Raw genomic sequence first — 23,084 nt, 5'->3', positions numbered from 1 at the left:
GAAAAGCACAGCAGGTCAGGCACCATCCGAGGAGCAGGAAAATCGATGTTTTGGGCAAAAGCCCTTAATCAGGAATGAGGCTGGGAGCCTTGGGAGTGGAGTGATAAATGGGCAGGGGGGTGAGGCTGGGAGAAAGGTAGCTGAGAGTGCAATAGGTGCATGGAGGGTAAAAGTGATAGGTCAGAGGAGAGGATCGAGCGGATAGGTGGGAAGGAAGATTGACAGGTCTTGAGGACAGTGCTTAGCTGGAAAGTTACCCAGGCTATTGTTCTGAACTTTTTATTTCTGTACTTTCTCATGTGCATGTGACAATAAAGCTAATTCAGTTCAATTGAATTCACTTCATTATTATGATGATCAAGTTGGAGTTGCAGTTTTAAAGATGAAGTTTCCATTCAGATGAATTTGAAATGTGAGTGCTCAAGGTTTGGAAACTAATTATGATGCTCTGGCTTCTGGACCACACCAAAGTAATCATGTTTAGTGAGTCAGGTGATCAGAGTTTTTAAATAAAGTATTTTTGCATGGCATCATGTGTAGGTTTGCACATTGCAATAGCTATGATAGGCATGACATCCTGCACACAAAATTGTTGCCATCTAATTCCTACCAAAAACAAAACTTCAGGAGCACAATCAAGTCACTTTATATGACAAAAAATCTAGCAAGGTGCAGAATCTTCAGTATAATGCAGAAGCATAAAGAAGCAAGGTTAAGAAGTTAAACATTACAGTCCTAACTGAAAAATATAAAAACAGAGAAACACATTTAAAAGTTCAACACCACCATCCATAAGCACCTAGGCCATGCTGAGCTCAAACTCCTCACAAAGTCTCGCTCTGAGCTCGACCTCGTCTACACTGCTGGTCCGGGCTGCCTGCTCTCACTGCCTTGCTGCCCGTTCCTGCTCCTGCACTCATTATCAGCTGCCTCAGGCTACCTGCTCCTACTTTCACTGTCAGCCACCTGGGCTACCTACTCCATTCGCATTGCTGCTTGCTCAACTCTCACTACTGGTCACCCAGAATGCCTACTCTCGCTCTTTTCATCAACTGCCTCAAGCTGCATGTTCCTGCGCTCACTGCCGCTCGGGATAATTGTCATCGATGCCTGTGACCTCCCTCACTGCTCTGTTGGATTCACCATCCGTATGTAAGAAGATGGTGGAGGTAGACCAGTGAACTATCGACCATTGAATCTCACATTACTAGTAGGGAAACTATTGGAGAAAATAACAAAGGAGAAGAATAACCTCTGTTTAAAGAGGCAAGGCTTGATCAGGAGTGGCCAGCAGGGATTGTCAAAGACAGCACATGCCTAACAAATCTGATTGAAGTTTTTTGAAGAGGCGATCAAGTGGTCGGGTAAGGGTAGGACAGTTAATGTGGTTCATATGGATTTCAGCCAGGCCTTTGTTTTGGAAAACTGATGAAGAAGGTAAAAGCTCATGGGATCCAGGCCACTTGGCAAGATGGATGCAAAATTAGTTTAGGGAGACAGAGGGTGCTGGTAGAAGGTTGTTTGCGTGACTGAAAGGCGGTGTCTACTGGCATTCCACAGGGATCAGTGCTAGGCCCTTTTTGTTTGTGATATTCATAAATGATGCAGATGAGAGTATGGGAGGGGTGCTAAATATGTTTGCAGATGACCCAAAGATTTGCTAGGTGGTTGACAGTGCGGAGGAAGTTGTTAGGTTACAGGAAGTTATAAACAGATAGCTCTGATCTAAACTCTGGCCTAAAAGAGGCTCCAGCTGAAATAGATGTAATTCATTGAGGAATGTAGCATTCCAATATTCTGGATTGATCTCAACTCAAACCAAATAATTGTTTCTAACAAAGAATATAATTCAGTTATCAAAAGAAAAATGACGATGCGAAGCAATATTTGATGCCATATTGTCTCTACTTGCTTTCTGTCCAACTGCAGAACTAGGCCAAGCTTAAATTTGCCTTTCCTTGACATCAGAATCATGGGGTCATGCAAATGAGAAAAAGTCTGTGTCTATTTTGATACGACAATTGTTGAAAGTTATCTGTTATAGTTTCACAACTTTCTTTGCTCTTTGCTAATATTGTGTTTTTTTCCCCTTTTCCAAATATTGATCCATTTCACATTTGAAAGATACTAATGAATTGCCTTCCAATATCTTTTCAAACAATGCATTTCCAATCCCAACAACTCAATTCAAAACAAATACAATATTTTTTCAAATAGAGCTTGTTCATGGGAACATCAAACATTGCCCTGAAAAGTTGCCAGGAAATTATTTAAACTAATTCAAAGGATTAATGATTCTACCTAACTGATTTCCTTTCACCTTCAGGAAGACCCGTACTCTTGTCTTTATGGCCTAGTTAAGAAACAGACACTGAATATACTACAATTTTAAATTCACAATATTAATGTTTTTCATTTGACAACATTGTATACAATTAATTAGTCAGTTCAGTACTAAACTTAATGATCTCAGACTGAGCCCCACTCTCTGCAGCCTGACCCACAGGCCACAATCAGTGAAGATTGGGGACAATATTTCATCCTCACCAACACTCAACACTGGAGCCTCCAGGGGTGAGTACTCAGCCACCTACTGTACTCTCTGTATACCCATGACTGCATCGCCAAATACCAGACTAATGCCATTTACAAGTTCACTGATGACACTACCATGATCGGTCAAATTTCAGGTGGCAATGAAACAGATACAGACGGGAGGTGGAAGACCTGGAAAATGGTGCACTGAGAACAACCTAGCTCTCAATGCTGGCTAAACCAAGGAACTCATTCTTGACTTTCAGTGGGATGTTACTCATGCCCCCCTACAGATTAACAGCACAGAGGTGGAACGAGTGGAGAGTGTTAAGCTCCTGGGAGTGGACATCCACAACAAGCTTTCTTGGACTCTTCATATGGTCACACTGGTTACAAAGGCCCAACAACATCTCTTTTTCCTCAGGCACTGAGGAAATTTAGCATGACAGCGAACACCCTTGCCAACGTTTATAGGTGCGCCATCGAGAACCTTCTGTCTGGATGTATCACTACCTGGTATGGCAACTGTACCATTCAAGATTGGGGACAGTTACAGAGAGTAGTGAACTTGGCCACAATCACAAAGGCCAACCTCCCATCTATAGAATCCATCAACCAGGCCCGTTGTCAAGGAAAGGCCACCAGCATTCTTAAAGATCCATCCCACCCTGGCAATGTTTTTCGACAACCGCTACCATCGGGGAGAAGGTACAGAAGCCTGAACACACGCACCAACTAGTTTCGAAACAGGCTCCACTCTATTGTTGTTAGAATACTGAATGGACTCATAAACTCTTAACATTCGTCTGTTTCTGTGTTTTTATTTTTGCTGCTGTTTACCTATTATTTACTTATCTATGCTATTTAACTATGTGATCTACCTATATTGCTCGCAAGACAAAGCTTTTCACTGTGCCTCGGTACATGTGACAATAAATTCATTTCAATTCAATTCAAATTAAATTCAGTTCCACTCTGAACACTATTGACTAGGATTGGCAACATAATAATGATATCATCCCATTTCCAAATTGTCAGAGGTCACATCCATAGTCATTCCAAATATCTACAATTCAGAGCCAAAGTGGGAGGCTTGGGACAGTTTATTAGTCATCGAGGAAATGTTGAACAAAACAAAAGCTCAAATCAACTGCTGGGTAACAACACAACTTATCCCAACCTAAACACTTACACTGATCTCCCTGATATCTCACTTCAGTCTTCCCAACACATACTTTGAGTAAGTGGGCAAAATTCAGGTGGATGGAGTACAATATGGGAAAATGTGAAGTTATTTACTTTGGCAGAAAGAAGTTTTTAAAAATGCAAAGTATTAATCAAACTGAGAATGGCTATAAAACTCAAAAGTACCGTGGGATGTCAATGTTCTAGTTCATAAGTTGCAAAATGTTAACATGCAATAACTGCAATTAAGGAGGCTAATAGGATTCTACCCTTTATTACATGAAGAATTGATTGTAAAATAAATTATAAAGGTAAAATACTATGGACGTTGGAAACCTGAACAAATGTAGAGGGCACTGAAGTTCAAAGTTTGGGAGAAGATTTGTAGCTCGGGTGCTCATTGTTGTGGTTCTGTTCGCCGAGCTGGGAATTTGTGTTGCAGATGTTTTGTCCCCTGTCTAGGTGACATCCTCAGTGCTTGGGAGCCTCCTGTGAAGCGCTTCTGTGATGTTTCCTCTGGCATTTATAGGAGAGGGAAGCACTAAAAGCACTAAGAAACGATAAGAACATAATCATACTACCAGCAGACAAAGGCAGAATGATGGTCATCCTGGCCAAAGCAGACCACATCCAAAAAGCGCAACAACTACTTGCAGATACCAACAGCTACCAAAAGAGGGAGTTTGACCCCTCCCCACAGCTCACCAATAGAATAAACAACACACTGAGGAACCTACAAAAAAACGGACAGATAACCAGGTTTGATCTACAGAGAATGAAATCTGAAAGCAACACCACCCCCAGATTCTATGGAATACCTAAAGTGTACAAACCAGACATCCCACTCAGACCCATAGTATCACTCCCAGGGACACCATCACACAAACTGGCTAAAGAACTACAGCAGAAACTGAAACACCTGATCAGCGGATCCAGACACTCTATACAGTCAACACAGGAATTCTTGGACATTATCAGAAATATACACATAGACAAGGAAGAAACTATGGTCTCATTCGATGTAATGGCACTGTTCACCTCTATCGATAAAACCCTAGCCAGAGAAACAATAGCCAATCTGCTGGACATACAGAACAGACAACAAAATGGGGAACCTATCAACAAAGACTGCATACTCAAACTACTGGACCTGTGCCTCACAACAGATTTCACATTCAACAACCAAATATATGAACAAATCAACGGCACACCCATGGGCTCACCCATCTCTGGACTCATAGCAGAAGCGGTAATGCAAAGATTAGAACAAACTGTCTTACCGCAAATTCAACCCAAACTCTGGGTCAGATATGTAGATGACACCTTTGTAATCATTAAAAACACAGAACTAGAGAACACACACCAGATCATCAACGCCACACTCACAGGAATCCGATTCATTAGAGAGGAAGAAAAGGACAACCAACTCCCATTCCTAGACGTGATGATACAGAGAACATCGAACGGAGATTTCACCACAAAGGTATACAGGAAAGCCACACACACAGACCAAGTCCTAAACTATGAAAGCAACCACCTCAACACGCACAAAAGAAGTTGCATCAAGATACTGTTCAAAAGGGCCACAACACACTACAATACACCAGAACTGCAAAAAGAGGAAGAAGAACACCTATACAATGTATTCGCCCTGCAATTTCATCAACAGATGCCTAAGGGAAAGACAACGGAACGAGGACATGTCACAACCCAAAGGACTAGCCACACTACCATACATCAAAAACATTTCTGAACTGACAGCCAGACTACTGAGACCACGAGGACTCATAACAGCACACAAACCAACAGCCACTCTCAGACAACAACTCACCAGGACAAAGGACCCGATACCCAGCATGAGCAAAACCAATGTAGTGTACAAAATCCCATGCAAGGACTGCACAAAACACTACATAGGACAAACAGGAAGACAGCTAATGGTCCGCATCCATGAACACCAACTAGCCACAAAACGGCATGACCAGCTATCCTTAGTAGCCACACACTCAGATGACAAGCAACATGAGTTCGACTGGGATAACACTACTATTATAGGACAAGCCAAACAGAGAACAGCCAGGGAATTCCTAGAGGCATGGCACTCATCCACAGATTCAATCAAGAAGCACATCGACCTGGACCCAATATACCGACCACTGCAATGGACAGCTGGAACTGACAACTGGAAGAGCAGGTACAAATCACTATAAATGCCAGAGGAAACATCACAGAAGCGCTTCACAGGAGGCTCCCAAGCACTGAGGATGTCACCTAGACAGGGGACGAAACGTCTGCAGCACAAATTCCCAGCTCACTGAAGTTATTGCTTCAAGTTTGGTATGACTTTTCTTCAGAACTAGTAGACATCAGACAGGTACTTGTTAGGCAAGGGAGTTGAAGATTATGGGGGTAGATGGGAATGTGGAATTCAAAATACAAATAAATCAGCCATGACCTTACTGAATGGTGGAGCACAGTTTCAAGTAGCCGAATGGTATACTTCTCTTCTGAATTCAAATGCACGTCAGTATATTACCTCCATCTAACCCCACTACACCTGATCTGATCCAACTGAACAAACTCTCCCGGCTACCTTACCCACTGACTAACACTTTCCTGATGATTTTCATTCCTGATCACTCAATTACCTCCCACATCCAGACCTGACTACACTCTGCTGCCCAATCTTACCTGTGTAGCCTCCAACCTGATTATCTCTCAACACAATCTGACTAACCCCCACTCCCGAATTTCCTACCCACTCAACCTCCTCACCTGATTGGCCACTTATCCACCTGGCACCTCATCGACCTGATACTTTACAGAGCAGGTAGTCTACCACTTACTGTCTAACCTCCTAAGCCACTTACCTACCTCATCCACACTACTATGTGATACTTATTTATTCATCTACCTTATCCTTGGGAGGGGCAGGCAAACATCTTTCCAGGAGGGAGGCTACGGCCTCATGATATCATCGCTGGGCTGTTTCCAGAGACCCAGGTAATGTTCCAGGGATCCAGGTTTGAATCCTACATGGCAGATGGTGGAATTTGAATTCAATAAATATCTGGAATTAAAAAGATTCTTATGATGATCATGAATCCATTGTCGATTGTTGGAAGAACTCATCTGCTACACTAATGTAATTTAGGAAAGGAAACTGCCATCCTCACCTGGTTTGGCCTACATGTGACTCCAGACCCATAACAATATGGTTGACTCTTAACAGCCCTCTGGGCAGTTAGGAATGGCCAATAACTGTTCTTCATCCCCTGAATGAAAAAAAAATTGCTGATGTTATGAGAGGCACAGGAACCTGAGATGGAACCCAGATAAGAGATAAAACAATGTTAGAAGGCAGTAGAAACAAATGCCAATATCAAAAACAAGGTAATGTGAAAACAGCAGATTTTAAGGCAGTCTATCTGAATCTATGCATCATTCACAAAAGGTAGATGAACTGATGGTGCACAAGTAAATAAATATACCTGATATAACTCCAATTAGAGCAACATGAATGCAAGGTGACCAAGGTGGCTCAAAGACAGGTGTGAAAAGTGGTTTCCAGATCATAGGGTACTGTTAGCAGTGATGTGGGAAGGTGGAACTGTGCCATTAGGATGGTCCACACTTAAACTATGCCAGGGCCCATGGTCTAATGAAAGGAAAATAAGAACAGTTTTAGACTGAACAGTGGGTGCACATCGAATCAAAATGTGGAAAGATAGGGTAAATAAAAGTGTAGAGACAAAATAAGAAAGGAATATGTAAAATTAAAAATGAAGTTCAGAAAATGGCAGGAAGGGAAAGAGAGAGAGAGAAAAGAAAAAAAACGCCTTGTCATGCGACCAGTTCAGACTGATCAGAGTAGGCAAGGACATACAGATCATAGGCTACTTAGACAGAGTGAGATATGCAGGTTACACTGCAGGGGAGGTGCACAGAGCAAGATCAACATTATTTGAAGTTAAACAGTCCATTCATCTGTTGAATAATGGCAGGGAAGAGGCTGTTCCTCAACTTGTTGGTGCATGTGTTCAGCTTCTGGATCTCCTGCCTATGGAAGAGATTGTAGGAGACCATTACAAGGGTGGGAGGGGTCCTTGATGATGTTGGCAGCTTTTCCATGGCAATGAGAAATGTAAATGGAGTCCATGGATGGAAGGTTAGCTTCCATGATGGTCTGGGCTGTGCACACAACCTCCTGTGGTTTCTTACAGTCCTGAGTAGAGCAGTTGTCGGACCAGGCTGTTATGCACCCAGACAGTATGCTTTCTATGGTGCAGCTGTAAAGGTTGGTGGGGGTCATTATGGACATACAAAATTTCCTAAGCTGCCTAAGGAAGAAGAGATATTGTGTGCCTTCTTAACCATCACATCTGCATGGGAAGTCTAGCACAGGTTGTCAGTTATCCTCACATCTGGGAACTTGATGCTCTCCACCCTGTCAACCTCAGCTCCATTGATTTAGATAGGAGTGTGTTCTCCTTTTCTTTTCTGAAGTCAATAATCAGATATTTTGCTTTGCTGACATTGAGAGAGAGGTTGTTATCATTGCACCATGACACCAAAATCTCTATCTTCTTTCTGTATTCTGACTCATCATATTTGATATCTGTCTTACCACATGGTGTTATCAGCAAACTGATAGATGGCATTCATTCAGAACTTGGCTACACTGTCGTGGGTGTACAAGGAGGACAGTGAAGTGCTGAGGATGAACCCTTGGAGGGCTCCAGTGTTGAGGGCTATTGTGGAGGAGATGCAGTTGTCCACCTTCACTGATTGCGGTCTGTGGATCAGGAAGCTGAGGATCCAGTTGCAGAAGGGAGCTGAGACCCAGGTCTTTGTGCTTTGAGATCACTCTGGAGTGGGTTATGGTGTTGAAGCCAGAGCTGCAGTCAATGTGTTGTATCTGATGAAGGTGTCCTTGCTGTCCAGATGTTCCAGGGATGAGTGTAGGGCTAAAAAAAAGGCATCCGCTGTGGACCAGTTATGCCAGTAGGCAAATTGCAGGGGATTGAGGCAGGCTGGGAAACTTGAGTTGATATGGGCCATGACCAGCCTTTTGAAGCACTTCATGATTATGGAGGTCAGAGTAAATAAATATGATCTGATAGCCTATATGGACATGTAGTTGCAAGAAGACAAGAATTGGTCCTTAATATTGGAATGAGGGCTATATGACTGGGTAAAAGTGAACACGCAGTATTGTTAATCAAGGCTGTTTTATATTCAGTAGTTAGAGATGGCTATGGCTTGAAAATTCAGGACATAGTATTGGTTTAGGTGGAGATGAGGAATAGATGAGGAAGAAGTCACTTATGGAAGTAATCTAGAGGAACTGTAACAGTAAACATAATGTGGAACAATTATATAAGAAGCAATATTGATTGTTCATGATAAAAGGATGGCAACAATTGTGGATGACTTTTATCTAACTGGAAAAAATAGATTGGTAGAAGTAACAGTCCGAATGAAAAGTTTATAGACAGCTTTGAAGATAGTTTCTTAGATGAGTACAGTCTGGAACTGCCCCAGAGGGCATTTAAGAGTCAACCATATTGCTGTGGATTTAGAGTTGGAGTCACATTTCGCCCGCAGCAGGTAAGGATAGTGGTTTCCTTCCCTAAACGACATTAGTGAACCAGTTGGGTTCTATTTGAGAAGGAAGTGAAACAGAAAACTACAGATCTAATAGTCAGTTGTAGCAAAAATTCTAAAGTCAATTACAAAGAATCTGATAATTTAGCATGATGTGATCATCCACTTTAATCAGTATTGACAAAACAGCATGGAGATAGAAAGTTACATTTCAATCCCTCCTTTCCCTTGTCATTTTCCAACTATCCCCAATGGCTAGTAAAACCTCACCCAAATTATTCCAATTTAGCAGTGGGACTAGTACAGCATTGACCCCATTGCAAAAGTCATAATATTCATGTTCTTACACATACCAGGCAGAAGTATTAGGGGAGAAACACCTACTGAAATTCTGATCCATTAAAAACATTACAGTTGCCCATAGGGTTGCCAAAGAAAGGGAACTAGTGAAAGAAAAGACCAATGTTTTGCACCCAATTTCTTGTATTTATAAATTTAAATACACAGAATTTTCTGTACAAAATTCAAAGACGGAAAAGTTTCTCTGATGCCATCCACTCATGTTATACTATTATACTTTTGGGTTTATCATTATCAGACATTCAAGGATATATACACATTTCCAGAAAACTGGCAGTCCCTGTAACACTCTAAAACCTGGCAATTCAAATAACAAGCCATTGACCTGTAAAACAAATACTTACACTTTTTTAAATTTACGTTATGAAGAACAGAATGAAGAACATCAATTAAAAGGTGAAATACCATTGTTGAAGGCAGAATATGGTAACTTCCAGTGGTTGCAGAGAACTTTAAAATCAATTATTTTGGTAATTTTGTGCAGTTTTAGACTCCCAATACTTGCTCCTAACCTTGAAGAAAAGGTTGAACAAGGTGATAATTGGATTGCCAATCATCTAACAAGAACATCAGTTCTCCAAATGTTGCCTCAACTGTTGTTCTCCTACAGTGAACTTTCTACTTAATGTTTGCTCCAGAATTTCACTCAGAAAATACTTGGTGTATGAGTGAAAATGATTTGGGATTTACTGGCATAAACTGTGATAGATAAACAAAGCAAAATGGGTAAAAGGAAACATGAATTAAATGATAACATTTTACTGAAGTGGAGAAGTGTGCATAGATACAGGAAAAAAAATTGAACTATAAAGCACTTGCTTTGGTCCAAAATTAAAATATCATATTCAGTTTGCAAAATTTATTTATAGGAACGATTCACATCACTTGCAAGAGTTTTCAAACTCATCTGTGTAAGCTGAAAATGTACATCATTCATAATTTCCCTGAATTAGTTTGTTTAGTAGAAGTTGTGATGGTATTCACTCTGTACCTCCCAATATTTCCTGTGTTATCAGAGAAGAAGGAATTTGGGTTGGAAGGATAATCACTAGGCATTTTCTCATTCACGGTCTGTCCAACAGAGGTTTGGTATGCTTTCCTTTATTGGTCAGAGCATTGAGTGTAGGAATTGGGAGGTCATTTTGCAGCTGTACAGGACACTGGTTAGGTCACTTTTGGAATATTGTGAGCAATTCTGGCCTCCCTCCTGTAGGAAAGATGTTGTGAAACATGAAATGTTCAGAAAACATTTACAAAGATGTTGCCAAGGTTGGAGGATTTGAGCTATAGGGAGAGGCTGAACAAGCTGGGAGCGTCAAAGGCTGAGGGGTGACCTTATAGAGGTTTGCAAAATAATGAGGAGCATGGCCAAGATAAATAGACAAGGTCTTCCCCCTGGTGTAAGGGAGTGCAGATCTAGAGGGCATAGGTTTAAGGTGAGAGGGGAAAGATTTAAAAGGGACCTAAAGGGCAACGTTTTCATGCAGAGGGTGGTGCGTGTATGGAATGAGCTGCCAGAGGAAGCGATGGAGGCTGGTACAATTACAACATTTAAAAGACATCTGGATGGGTATATGAATAGGAAGGATTTAGAGGAATATGGGTCAAGTACTGGCAAATGGGACTAGATTAATTTAGGTTGACTGGTCAGCATGGACGAGTTGGACTGAAGGATCTGTTTCTAAGCTATATATCTGTATGGCTCTATGACTCAATGACAGTGAGAAAACTAACATGTAGGTTTTTTTTTCAGATGTATTCTCAGATGCATCCACTCACATTTGGAAAAATATGGACTTAATAACCATAGGCAGCACGGCTTTATGTGGTGAAAGTTACGTCCCACAAATATTATTGAATTTTTGGAGAAAGTGACAAAGATGATTGATGAAGGGAGGTTATTCAATGCCAACGTGGATTTAAGCAAGGCCATTGACAAGGTCCTTCATGGCAGGCTAATACAGAAGGTGAAGTCACATGATATCCTTGGTGAGTTGGCAAGATAGATACAGCCTGGCTTGATGATAGAACACAGGGAGTAGTGGTGGAAGGGATTTATTTCTGACTGGAGATCCATGACCAGTGGTGTTCTGCAGTGATCAGTGCTAGGATCCCTGTAAATTGCTTGTAATATATACAAATGATTTGGAGGAGAATGTAGGTGGTCTGATTAGCAAGTCTGTGGATGACACAAAGACTGGGGAAGCTGCAGAAATTGAGGAGGATTTCCAGAGGAAAAAGCAGGATATTGACAGGCTGGTGATTTGTGTGGAGAAATGGCATAGGGAGTGTAATCCAGACAAATTCAGAGCGATGAATTTTGGAAGATTTAATGCAGGAGGGAAGTATACAGTAAATGGCAGAAACTAAGCGTACAGGTCCACACTTCCCTAAAAGTGGCAACGCAAATGGATAAGGTGGTCAAGAAGGCATATAGCATGCTTGCCTTCATTGTTTGGGGCACAGAGTGTAAAAATTGACAAGTCATGTTGCCACTGTATGGAACTTCAGTTAGGCTACATTTAGAATATCATATATAATTCTTGCTGTTAAACTGCGAGAAGGATGTGGTTGTCAAAGGATACAGCAGGATAAAGTTCATTTGGAAAGTTGGGCAGAGAAATGACAAATGAAGTTTAATTGGGACAAGTCTGAGGTGGTGCACTTTGGGAGATCAAATGCAAGAAGAAAACATACCATAGGATCCTTAGGAGCATTGATATGTTGAGAGATCTTTGGGGTGCAAGTCCATAGCTCCCTGTAAGTGTCAACACATTTGGATAAGGTGGTAAAGAAGGGGAATGGTGTGCTTACCTTATTAGTCGGGGCATTGAGTATAAAAGTTGGCAAGTCATGCTGCAGCTGTCTAAAATTTTATTTAGGCCATATTTGGAGTATTGCAAGCAATTTTGGTCACAGCACTATAGAAAGGATGTGAACGCTTTGGACAGGGAGCAAAAAAGGTTTACCAGAACGTTGCCTGGATTAGAATGTATTAGCTATAAGGAGACATTAGTCATACTTGGATTTTTTTCGCGAGAACCTCTGAGGCTGAGGAGTGAGCTGATAGGAGTATATAAAATTATGAGAGGCCTGGATAGGCTGAATGATCAGAGCCTTTTTCTCAGTGTGGAAATGTCAAATATCAGGGAGCATGTGTTCAATGTGAGAGGGAGATATTTAAAGGAGATATGTGAGACAAATATTTTACACAGAGGGTGGTAGGTGCCTGGAACACATTGCTGGAGATTGTAGTAGAAGCAGCAAACTTTCAGAGGTATTTAGACAGACCCATGAACAGGCAGGGAATAGAGAGATATGGACCAAGGGCAGGAAGACGGAACTAATTTAGAATGGCATAGAAATGCAGTAGACTAAAGAACCCGTTCCTGTGCTATCATGTTCTGTGTTTTGTGGTGTATGAATTCTCTGGCTTTAACCATTTCAGGGAGGACATTAAAATTCTCACGGCATTCAGCTCAGGTCCTCAGAACTGCACTCCTTCCATTGGTTAAAAATGTCTTGTTCTGTCTGCTTTCTCAGAATTTATCTGATAGTTAAGGAAAAAGTGGAGGGAACATGTGAAAATGCAGAGGATATGGGAAAAAAAGTATTTATAAACTCCGTAGTCACAAAGGAAAGGGATGATGTGGGCATAGTAATCCAATAGGAGCAGTGTGAAATATTGGACAAAATAATCTTATTACTGAGAGAGCAAATGTTAGAAGAGCTGGAATTCTTAAAAGCGGATAGGTTGACAGGGCAGGGTGTATTGTTCCTTTAATCATTCACGGGATGAGAGCATCACTAGCTATGCAGCATTTATTACCCATCCCTCATTTTCCAGAGGGCAGTTAAGAGGCAGCGACACCAATCTGGAGTCACTTGCAGGCCAGACCATGTAAGGATGGCAGTTTCCTTCCCTGAAGGACATTAGTGAACCAGATGGGCTTTTCCCAAAATCAGCAATGGATTCATGGTCACCATTGGACTTTTAAAAAAAAATCAAGTTCCACCCTCTGGTTTGATAGGATTTGACCCTGAATCCCCAGAAAACTATTTGGGTCTCTGGATTAACAGCCCAATGATAATACCACTAGGCCATCACCTCCCCTGAGTATATTTAAGGAGGGCTGGGAAGAAATAACAGATGCTTTGAGGATTATTTTCCAACCTTCACCAGACACAAGTGATGTGCCAGAGGACTGAAGGATTGCAAATATGGTTCTGTTTTTCAAAAAGGGTACAAAGGAAATGCTGGACAATTATAGGTCAGTTAGTTTTACTTCTTGTTAGAATCAGTCCTGAGAGATTGGATAAACTGTTACTTAGAAAGGCATGAACTAGTTCAGAGTAGCTTTGTTAAGGGAAGGTTATACCTTACAAATTTAATTGATTTATTTGAGGAGGTGACAAGATTCATTGATGAGGGTAGTGCAGTAATGTTGTCGACATGAATTTTAGATAGACACGTGACAAGTTCCCACATGGCAGACTGGTCAAATGGGATACAGAGTGAAGTGTTGAATTGGATCCAAAGTTGGCTTAATAACAGGAAACAAAGGTGAGTAGTCAATGGCTGCCCTTACGAATGGAAAGCTATTTCCAATGGGATTCCAAAGGGCTTGGAGTTGGGACCCCTTGCTGTTTGCTTTACACATGAACAATTTGGACATGAATGTGGGGGGAGCATTTGGGAAATTTGTAGACATCACAAAAATTGGTTACATAGTGGATAGTGTAGAAGATAGCTGTAAGCTCCAATTGATATAGATGGGTTGGTGGAGTGGTTAGAAAAATGGCAGATGGAGTTCAACTCTGATAAATATGAGGTATGTAGGGAGGTTAAACATTAAAAGGGAATACATAACAAATAGGAATATACTGAGTGGGGTAGATGAAGTGACAGATCTTGGTGTGTAAGTGCACAGATCCCTAGAGGTAGCAGTGGAGGTGGATAAAGTAAAGAAGGCATACGGAATGCTCTCCTTCATTGGTAGAGATATAGAATATAAAAGTAGGGATATAATGATGAAACTGTATAATACACTGGTGAGGCCACAACTGGAGTATTGTGTGCAGTTCGGGTTATCACATTACAGGAAGGACACAATTGCTGTGGAGAGAGTGCAGAGAAGATTTCTGAGAATGCAGCTAGGGCTGGAGAATTGTAGCTACGAGGAGAGATTGGAGAGGCTGGGTTTGTTTTCCTTGAAACAGAGAAGGCTAAGAGGTGGCCTGATTGAGGTATACAAAATTGTGAGGGGTAGAGATAGATTAAGCAGGAGGAATCTGTCTCCCTTGACAGAGAATTCATAAATCCAAGCTAAGTGACAGAAGCTTTTGAGTGGATGTGAGGAGGGTGCAGAGGGTGATGTGCCTGCAAGTCACTGTCTGTACTGGTGGTGAAGGCAGACAGGCAAGACTGGTTTAAAAGCGTACCTCGATCTACACCTGCAGACTACAGGGCTATAGGACATTTACAGGAAGTTGGGAACAGGAAGGGTATCAGGGTAGGCGTGGACAAGGTGAGCTGAATGACCTCTTTCTCTGCCACGTCATTTCTAATGTTCTGTGGCTCTATGCTGCATCTGAGAATCTTGGAGAATGCTCTCTTCCTTGTTCTGCCAGTATTCATCATGCTCAGAAAGTCCAACCTGGAAAAATCAAGGATCTGCTCCAGAAAGAATGTACTTCCCATTGAAGAGGTCCAGGCCAGCTTTAAACAACACAAGCACCTTAGCAACCTCATGAAGGATGAAACTGATTTGTCCACCTTCTGATGCAGCCTGGCTTACTGTGTTCTTCCAGCCTCCTGCTTGTCTACCACAGCACATTTACCACTGGGCTGTGTGTTATTGTTATTTAAACTAGCATGCAGCAGGAAGATTTTGTGCTGTCTACCTGTACATCAGAAAGAATGTATGTGGATTAATCATACATTATACTTCTGTTCCCACTTTCAGGAATATCTAATTTTACCGCATGGAAATCTCCAAACAGTTGATGACTATTATCGTTGGTTCCATGTCCTGCCATTGTAAAAGTTTATTTATGTCACTGGTACTTGCAGGGTCTTGTTTTAGGAGAATGGTAGCAGAATACAATGTTCCAGTTGGACCATCTGGGTGTTCTTCTTTTCATTTTTATTTCCTACTTTATTCCATCCTATTTTCTAGTATTTGACTTGGACTTACCCGAAAAAGAATGGAAGATCTGGCCAGGCACGGAGGCGAACCCCAGAATGGAGACTGGCATCAGGAAGCAGTCCCAGAGCTGGGGCCAGCACGGGGAAGCAGTCCCAGAGCACAGGCCAATACAGGGAAGCAGTCTCGGAGTGGTGGCCGGCACGGGGAAGCAATCCCAGAGTGGAGGCTGGCACTGGGAAGTAGTCCCGGATGGAGGCCGGCACGGGGAAGCAATTCTAGAGCGGAGGCTGGCACTGGGAAGTAATCCCGGATGGAGGCCGGCATAGGGAAACAGTCCTGGTGTGGGGCCAGCACGGGGAAGCAATCCTGGAGCGGAGGCTGGCACGAGGAAGCAGTCCCGGAACAGAGGCTCTAACGGGGAAATGAGTGCCGGAACACGACCTACATGGGGAAGTGAGTCCGGGAGCCAGCACAAAGCTATGAGTACCGCAGCAAAAGCTGGCACGAGGAAGCAGTCCTGGAGCACAGGCTGGTACAGAGAAGCAGTCCAGGATTGAACATAGAACATAGAACATAGAACAATACAGCACAGAACAGGCCCTTCGGCCCACGATGTCGTGTTGAACATTTGTCCTAGCTTAAGCACCCATCCATGCACCTATCCAATTACCGCTTAAAGGTCACCAATGATTCTGATTCTGCCACTCCCACAGGCAGCACATTCCATTCCCCCACCACTCCCTGGGTAAAGTACCTACCCCTGACATCCCCCCTATACCTTCCACCCTTCACCTTAAATTTATGTCCCCTTGTAACACTCTGTTGTACCCGGGGAAAAAGTGTCTGACTGTCTACTCTATCTATACCACTGATCATCTTATAAACCTCTAACAAGTCACCCCTCATCCTTCGCCATTCCAATGAGAAAAGGCCGAGCACTCTCAACCTATCCTCGTACGACCTATTCTCCATTCCAGGCAACTTCCTGGTAAATCTCCTCTGCACCCTCTCCAAAGCTTCCACAACTTTCCTAAAGTGAGGCGACCAGAACTGCACACAGTACTCCAAATGTCGCCTTACCAAGGTCCTGTACAGCTGCAACATCACCTCATGACTCTTGAATTCAATCCCTCTGCTAATGAACGCTAATACACCATAGGCCTTCTTACAAGCTCTATCCACTGAGTGGCAACTTTCAGAGATCTCTGAACATAGACGCCAAGATCCCTCTGCTCCTCCACCTTACTAAGAACCCTACTGTTGAGCCTGTATTCCGCATTTTTATTTGTCCTTCCAAAATGGACAACCTCACACTTGACAGGGTTGAACTCTATCTGCCACTCCTCAGCCCAGCTCTGCATCATATCTAAGTCCCTTTGCAGCTGACAACAGCCCTCCTCACTATCCACAACTCCACCAATCTTCGTATCATCTGCAAATTTACTGACCCACCCTTCAATCCCCTCTTCCAAGTCATTAATAAAAATTATAAACAGCAGAGGACCCAGAACTGATCCCTGCGGAACTCCACTTGTAACTGGGCTCAAGGCTGAATATTTACCATCTACTACCACTCTCTGACTTCCACCTATCCAACTGGCCAAATTTCCCACTATCCCATGCCTCCTGACATTCCGCATAAGCCTACCATGGGGAACCTTATCAAATGCCTTACTAAAATCCATGTACACTACATCCACTGCTCTACCCTCATCCACATGCTTGGTCACCTCCTCAAAGAATGCAATAAGACTTGTAAGGCAAGACCTACCCCTCACAAATCTGTGCTGACTGTCCCTAATCAAGCAGTGTCTTTGCAGATACTCATAAATCCTATCCCTCAGTACCCTTTCCATTACTTTGCCTACCACCGAAGTAAGACTAACTGGCCTGTTGTTCCCGGGATTATCCTTATTTCATTTTTTGAACAGGAGCACAATATTCGCCACTCTCCAGTCCCCTGGTACCACCCCCGTTGACAGTGAAGACGAAAAGATCATTGCCAACAGCTCTGCAATTTCCTCTCTTGATTGGTGGCCAGTGCGGGGAAGCAGTCCAGGAGGGGGCGCCGTCATGGGAAGCAATCTGGAGCAGAGGCCGGCATGGGGAAGCAGACCCGGAGCGGAGGCTGGCACAGGGGAAATGAGACCCGGAGCCATGGCTGACATGGTGAAGCAGTCCAGAGTGGAAGCCAGCATGGGAAAGAAGTCCCGGAGCAGAGGCCCGAACAAGGAAGCAGACCCAGATGGAGGCCGGTCCAGGGAAGAAGACCAGGATGGATGCTCATACAGGGAAGCAGTCCCAATTGAAGGCTGGTACAGGGAAGCAGTCCCAGGGTGGAGGCCGTCACGGGGAATCAGTCCGGGAAAGGAGGCCCGAACAGGGAAACAGTCCCAGAGCAGAGGTCAGCGTGGGGATGCAGTCGGATGGAGGTCAGCCCAGGGAAGTGAGTCCCAGAGTGGAGGCCTGTACAGGGAAGCAGTTCCAGAGGGGAGGCTGGTACAGGGAAGCAGTCCCGGAATGGAGGCCGATACAGGGAAATGAGTCCCGGAGTGTAGACCGATATAGGGAAGCAATCCCAGAGTGGAATGAGGAAGCAGTCCCGGAGCAGAGATCGTCATTGGGAAGCAGTCCCAGAGTGGAACTGGCATGGGGAAGCAGTCCTGGATCAGAGACCAGCAATGGGAAGTGGGTCCCAGAGCAGAGGATGGCACAGGGAAGCAGTCCCAGAGCGATGGCCATTGCGGGAAAGCGGTCCCGGAGTGGAGGCCAGCAGGGGGAAGCAGTCCCAGAGTGGAGGTCAACACAGGGTAGCAGTCCCAGGTAGAAGTCCCGGATGGAGGCTGGCACAGGGAAGCAGACCCAGATGGAGGCCGGTACAGGGAAGCAATCCTGGATGGAGGCCTGTACAGGGAAGCAGACCCAAATGGAGGCCAATACAGGGAACCAGATCTGGATGGAGGCCGGTACAGGGAAGCAATCCTGGATGGAGGCCAGTACAGGGAAGCAGACCTGGATGGAGGCAGGTACAGGGAAGCAGACCCGGATGGAGGCCGGTACAGGGGAGCAATTCTGGAGCGGAGGCTGGTATAGGGGAGCAATTCTGGAGCGGAGGCCGGTATAGGGGAGCAATTCTGGAGCGGAGGCCAGTATAGGGGAGCAATTCTGGAGCGGAGGCCGGTACAGGGAAGCAGTTCTGGAGCGGAGGCTAATACGGGGAACCAGTCCCAGAGTGGAGGCCAGCACAGGGAATCAGTTCTGGAGTGGGGGCCAGCACGGAAAGGTGAGTCCTGCAGCATTCGCTGTCACTGGGAAGTAGTTCCAAAATGGAGACTGGTGCTGGGAAGCAGTCCTGGAGCAGAGGCTCGAACAAGAAAGCAATCCTGGAGTAGAGCCCACCACAGAGAAACGAGTTCCGGCGCAAGGTCAACGCTGGGAAGTGAGTCCTGGGGGCTGGCATAGAAACATGAATCCCAGTTGGAGGCCAGTACAGGGAAGCAGACCCGAATGGAGGCCAGTTCAGGAAGAGGTCCCAGAGTGAGGCCGTCACGGGGAAGCAGTCCTGGAGTGGGGATGGCACAGAGAAGTGAGTCCCGCAGCGTTTTCTGTTACAGTGAAGCAGTCCTGGAGCTGAGGCCAGCACAGGAAAGTGAGTCCCAGAGTAGAGGCCGGCAGAGGGAAGACAGTCCTGCAGCAGAGGCCCAAACAGGGAAGCAGTCCTGGAGCAGAAGCTTAAACAAGGAAGCAGTCCTGTAGTGGAAGCTGGCATGAGGAAGCTGTTCCAGAGCAGAGGCCAGCACAGGGAAATGAGTCTCGGAGCAGAGTCCATCACGGGGAAGCAGTCTCAGAGCAGAGGCCTACACGGGAAAGCAATCCTGGAGTGGAGACTGGCACAGTGATGCAGTCCCAGAGCCGAGACTGTCACAGGGAAACAGTGCCATGGCGGAGACCGTCACAGGGAAACAGTGTCATATCGGAGACCTTCACAGGGAAACAGTGCTGTGGTGGGGACCGTCACAGGGAAAAGAGTGCCGTAGCGGAGACCGTCACAAGGAAACAGTGTCATAGCGGAGACCATCACAGGGAAACAGTGTCGTAGCGGAGACCGTCACAGGGAAACAGTGCCATAGCGGAGACTGTCACAGGGAAACAGTGTCATATCGGAGACCTTCACAGGGAAACAGTGCTGTGGTGGGGACCGTCACAGGGAAAAGAGTGCCGTAGGGGAGACCGTCACAGGGAAACAGTGTCGTAGCGGAGACTGTCGCAGGGAAACAGTGCCGTAGCGGAGACTGTCACAGGGAAACAGTGTCGTAGCGGAGACCGTCACAGGGAAACAGTGCTGTGGTGGGGACCGTCACAGGGAAACAGTGCCGTGGAGGAGACCGTCACAGGGAAACAGTGTCGTAGCGGAGACCGTCACAGGGAAACAGTGCCATGGCGGAGACTGTCGCAGGGAAACAGTGCCATAGCGGAGACTGTCACAGGGAAACAGTGCCGTAGCGGAGACTGTCAGAAGGAAACAGTGTTGTAGCGGAGACCATCACAGGGAAACAGTGCCGTGGCGGAGACCTTCACAGGAAAGCAGTGCCGTAGTGGAGACTGTCACATGGAAACAGTGCCGTAGCGGAGACTGTCATGGGGAAACAGTGCCATATCAGAGACCATCACAGGGAAACAGTGCCGTGGCAGAGACTGTCACAGGGAAACAGTGCCGTGGTGGAGACCGCCACTGCCGCCGGGACATTAACCGCCTCAACCTGTCTACCCCCCTCCCCGATTCCAACCTCTCACCCTCACAACGCGCAGCCCTCCAATCCCTCTGCTCCAATCCCAACCTCACCATCAAGCCAGCAGACAAAGGGGGTGCAGTGGTAGACTGGCGCACTGACCTCTACACCGCTGAAGCCAAACGCCAACCCGAGGACACCTCTTCCTACCGCCCCCTTGACCATGACCCCACCCCCCATCACCAAACCATCATCTCCCAGACCATACAGAACCTCATCACCTCAGGAGATCTCCCACCCACAGCTTCCAACCTCATAGTCCGGGAGCCCCGCACTGCCCGGTTCTACCTCTTTCCCAAGATCCACAAGCCTGACCACTTTGGCTGACCCATTGTTTCAGCATACTCCTCCCCACTGAATTCATTTCTACCTACCTCGACACTGTCCTATCTCCCCTAGTCCTGGAACTCCCTACATACGTTCAAGACACCACGTCCCCAACAGTACCCTTCCACCAACACTCTCATTCGTTTAGCCGAACTGGTCCTTACCCTTAACAATTTCTCCTGCGAATCCTCCCACTTCCTCCAGACCAAAGGGGTAGCCATGGGCACCCGTATGGGCCCCAGCTATGCCTGTCTCTTTGTTGGCTACGTAGAACAGTCGATCTTCTGTAATTACACCGGCACACCTCTTCCCCACCTCTTCCTCCGCTATATTGATGACTGCACTGGCGCCACCTCATGCTCTTGCGAGGAGGTTCAGCAATTCAACAACTTCACCAACACATTCCACCCTGACCTTAAATTTACCTGGACCATCTCTGACACCTGCTCCCCTTCCTGGACCTCTCCATCTCCATTAATGACGACCGACTTGATACTGACATTTTTTACAAACCCACCTCTTCCCACCCTACCTCCTGCAAAAATGCCATCCCATATTCCCAATTCCTCCGCTTCCGCCGTAGCTGCTCCCAGGAGGACCAGTTCCACCACAGAACACACCAGATGGCCTCCTTCTTTGGAGACCGCAATTTCCCTTCCCACGTGGTTAAAGATGCCCTCCAACGCATCTCATCCACATCCCACACCTCCGCCCTCAGACTCCACCCCTCCAACCGTAACAAGGACAGAATGCCGCTGGTGCTCACCTTCCAGCCTACCAACCTTCGCATAAACCAAATCATCCGCCGACATTTCTGCCACCTCCAAACAGACCCCACCACCAGGGATATATTTCCCTCCCCACCCCTTTCCGCCTTCTGCAAAGACCGTTCCCTCCGTGACTACCTGGTCAGGTCCACACCCCACTACAAACCACCCTCCAATCCTGGCACCTTCCCCTGCCATTGCAGGAATTGCAAAACCTGTGCCCACATCTCCTCCCTCACCTCCATCCAAGGCCAAAAAGGAGCCTTCCACATCCACCAAAGTTTACCTGCACATCCACAAATATCATTTATTGTATCCGTTGCTCCAAATGTGGTCTCCCCTACATTGGGGAGACTGGACGCCTCCTAGCAGAGCGCTTTAGGGAACATCTCTGGGACACCCGCACCAATCAACCACACGGCCCTGCGGCCCAAACTTTCAACTCCCCCTCCCACTCCGTCGAGGACATGGAGGTCCTGGGCGTCTTTCACCTCCGCTCCCTCACCACCAGACGCTTGGAGGAAGAATGCCTCATCTTCCGCCTCGGAACACTTCAACCCCAGGGCATCAACGTGGACTTCAGCAGTTTCCTCATTTCCCTCTTCCCCACCTCACCCTAGTTCCAAACTTCCAGCTCAGCACTGTCCCCATGACTTGTCCTACCTGCCTATCTTCTTTTCCACCTATCCACTCCACTCTCCCCCCACCTCCAACCTATCACTTTCATCCCCTCCCCCACTCACCTATCGTACTCTATGCTACTTTCTCCCCATCCCCACCCTCCTCTCACTTATCTCTCCACACTTCAGGCTCTCTGCTGTATTCCTGATGAAGGGCTTTTGCCCGAAACGTCGATTCTGCTGCTCCTCAGATGCTGCCTGAACTGCGGTGCTCTTCCAGCACCACTAATCCACAATTGTTAACTTGGTTTGGCTGGGTTTTAATCTAGAGACTGGGAAATGTTTCACTACGGCCAGGAGTTGCCACAGATTGACTATCACATGCATGGTCTCCCAACTAACCTCATCAACATTAAGTAACTTGATGAGTAAATTGTTTATATATTTGCAGCACCATGTAAGATTGTGAGGTCACAGGAAAAAAAGGCATTAGGAAGTAACACATTGGCATTTCTTAACATTGCTATTGAATCTTGTCTGCAAAGATGAGCAAATTTGAATAATATCATAATTGGACAAATGCAAGTTAACAGTTTTTGCTAACATCTTCTAAAATTCTGCATGTTGGCCAATCTCCATAGGCTCATATAAACATGTGCAGGAGTAGGCCATTCAACCCATCATTCAATAAGATCAAGGCTGATCTGATGTAGCCTTGCTACTACTAGTTCCCATTTGTCTTGA

General features: G+C 45.4%; 1 protein-coding gene across 7 annotated transcripts in view; it reads right to left on the bottom strand.

Annotated features, from left to right (window-relative positions):
* Positions 1-21,752, bottom strand: part of hnmt (histamine N-methyltransferase) — a 59,698-nt gene extending 37,946 nt beyond the window's left edge. For 3 of the 7 annotated variants that reach the window (XM_072579700.1, XM_072579710.1, XM_072579709.1), the window contains exons 1-4: positions 15,885-17,200; positions 7,212-7,378; positions 6,897-6,995; positions 6,635-6,790 (exon numbers count right to left, since the gene is read on the bottom strand). The gene's annotated coding sequence lies outside the window, so the exon portion shown is untranslated. Of the gene's footprint in view, positions 1-6,634; positions 6,791-6,896; positions 6,996-7,211; positions 7,379-15,884; positions 17,201-21,117 lie in introns of those variants that run through there. The other 4 variants (XM_072579701.1, XM_072579704.1, XM_072579703.1 and 1 more) reach the window with 4 other exon arrangements.
* Positions 21,753-23,084: the final 1,332 nt, after the last annotated feature.

This window comes from Chiloscyllium punctatum, chromosome 10 (assembly GCF_047496795.1).
Source record: "Chiloscyllium punctatum isolate Juve2018m chromosome 10, sChiPun1.3, whole genome shotgun sequence".
NCBI classification, from domain to species: domain Eukaryota; kingdom Metazoa; phylum Chordata; class Chondrichthyes; order Orectolobiformes; family Hemiscylliidae; genus Chiloscyllium; species Chiloscyllium punctatum.
The sequence above is the reverse complement of the archived record's forward strand: the minus strand, read 5'-3'. Positions and strand labels throughout refer to the sequence as shown.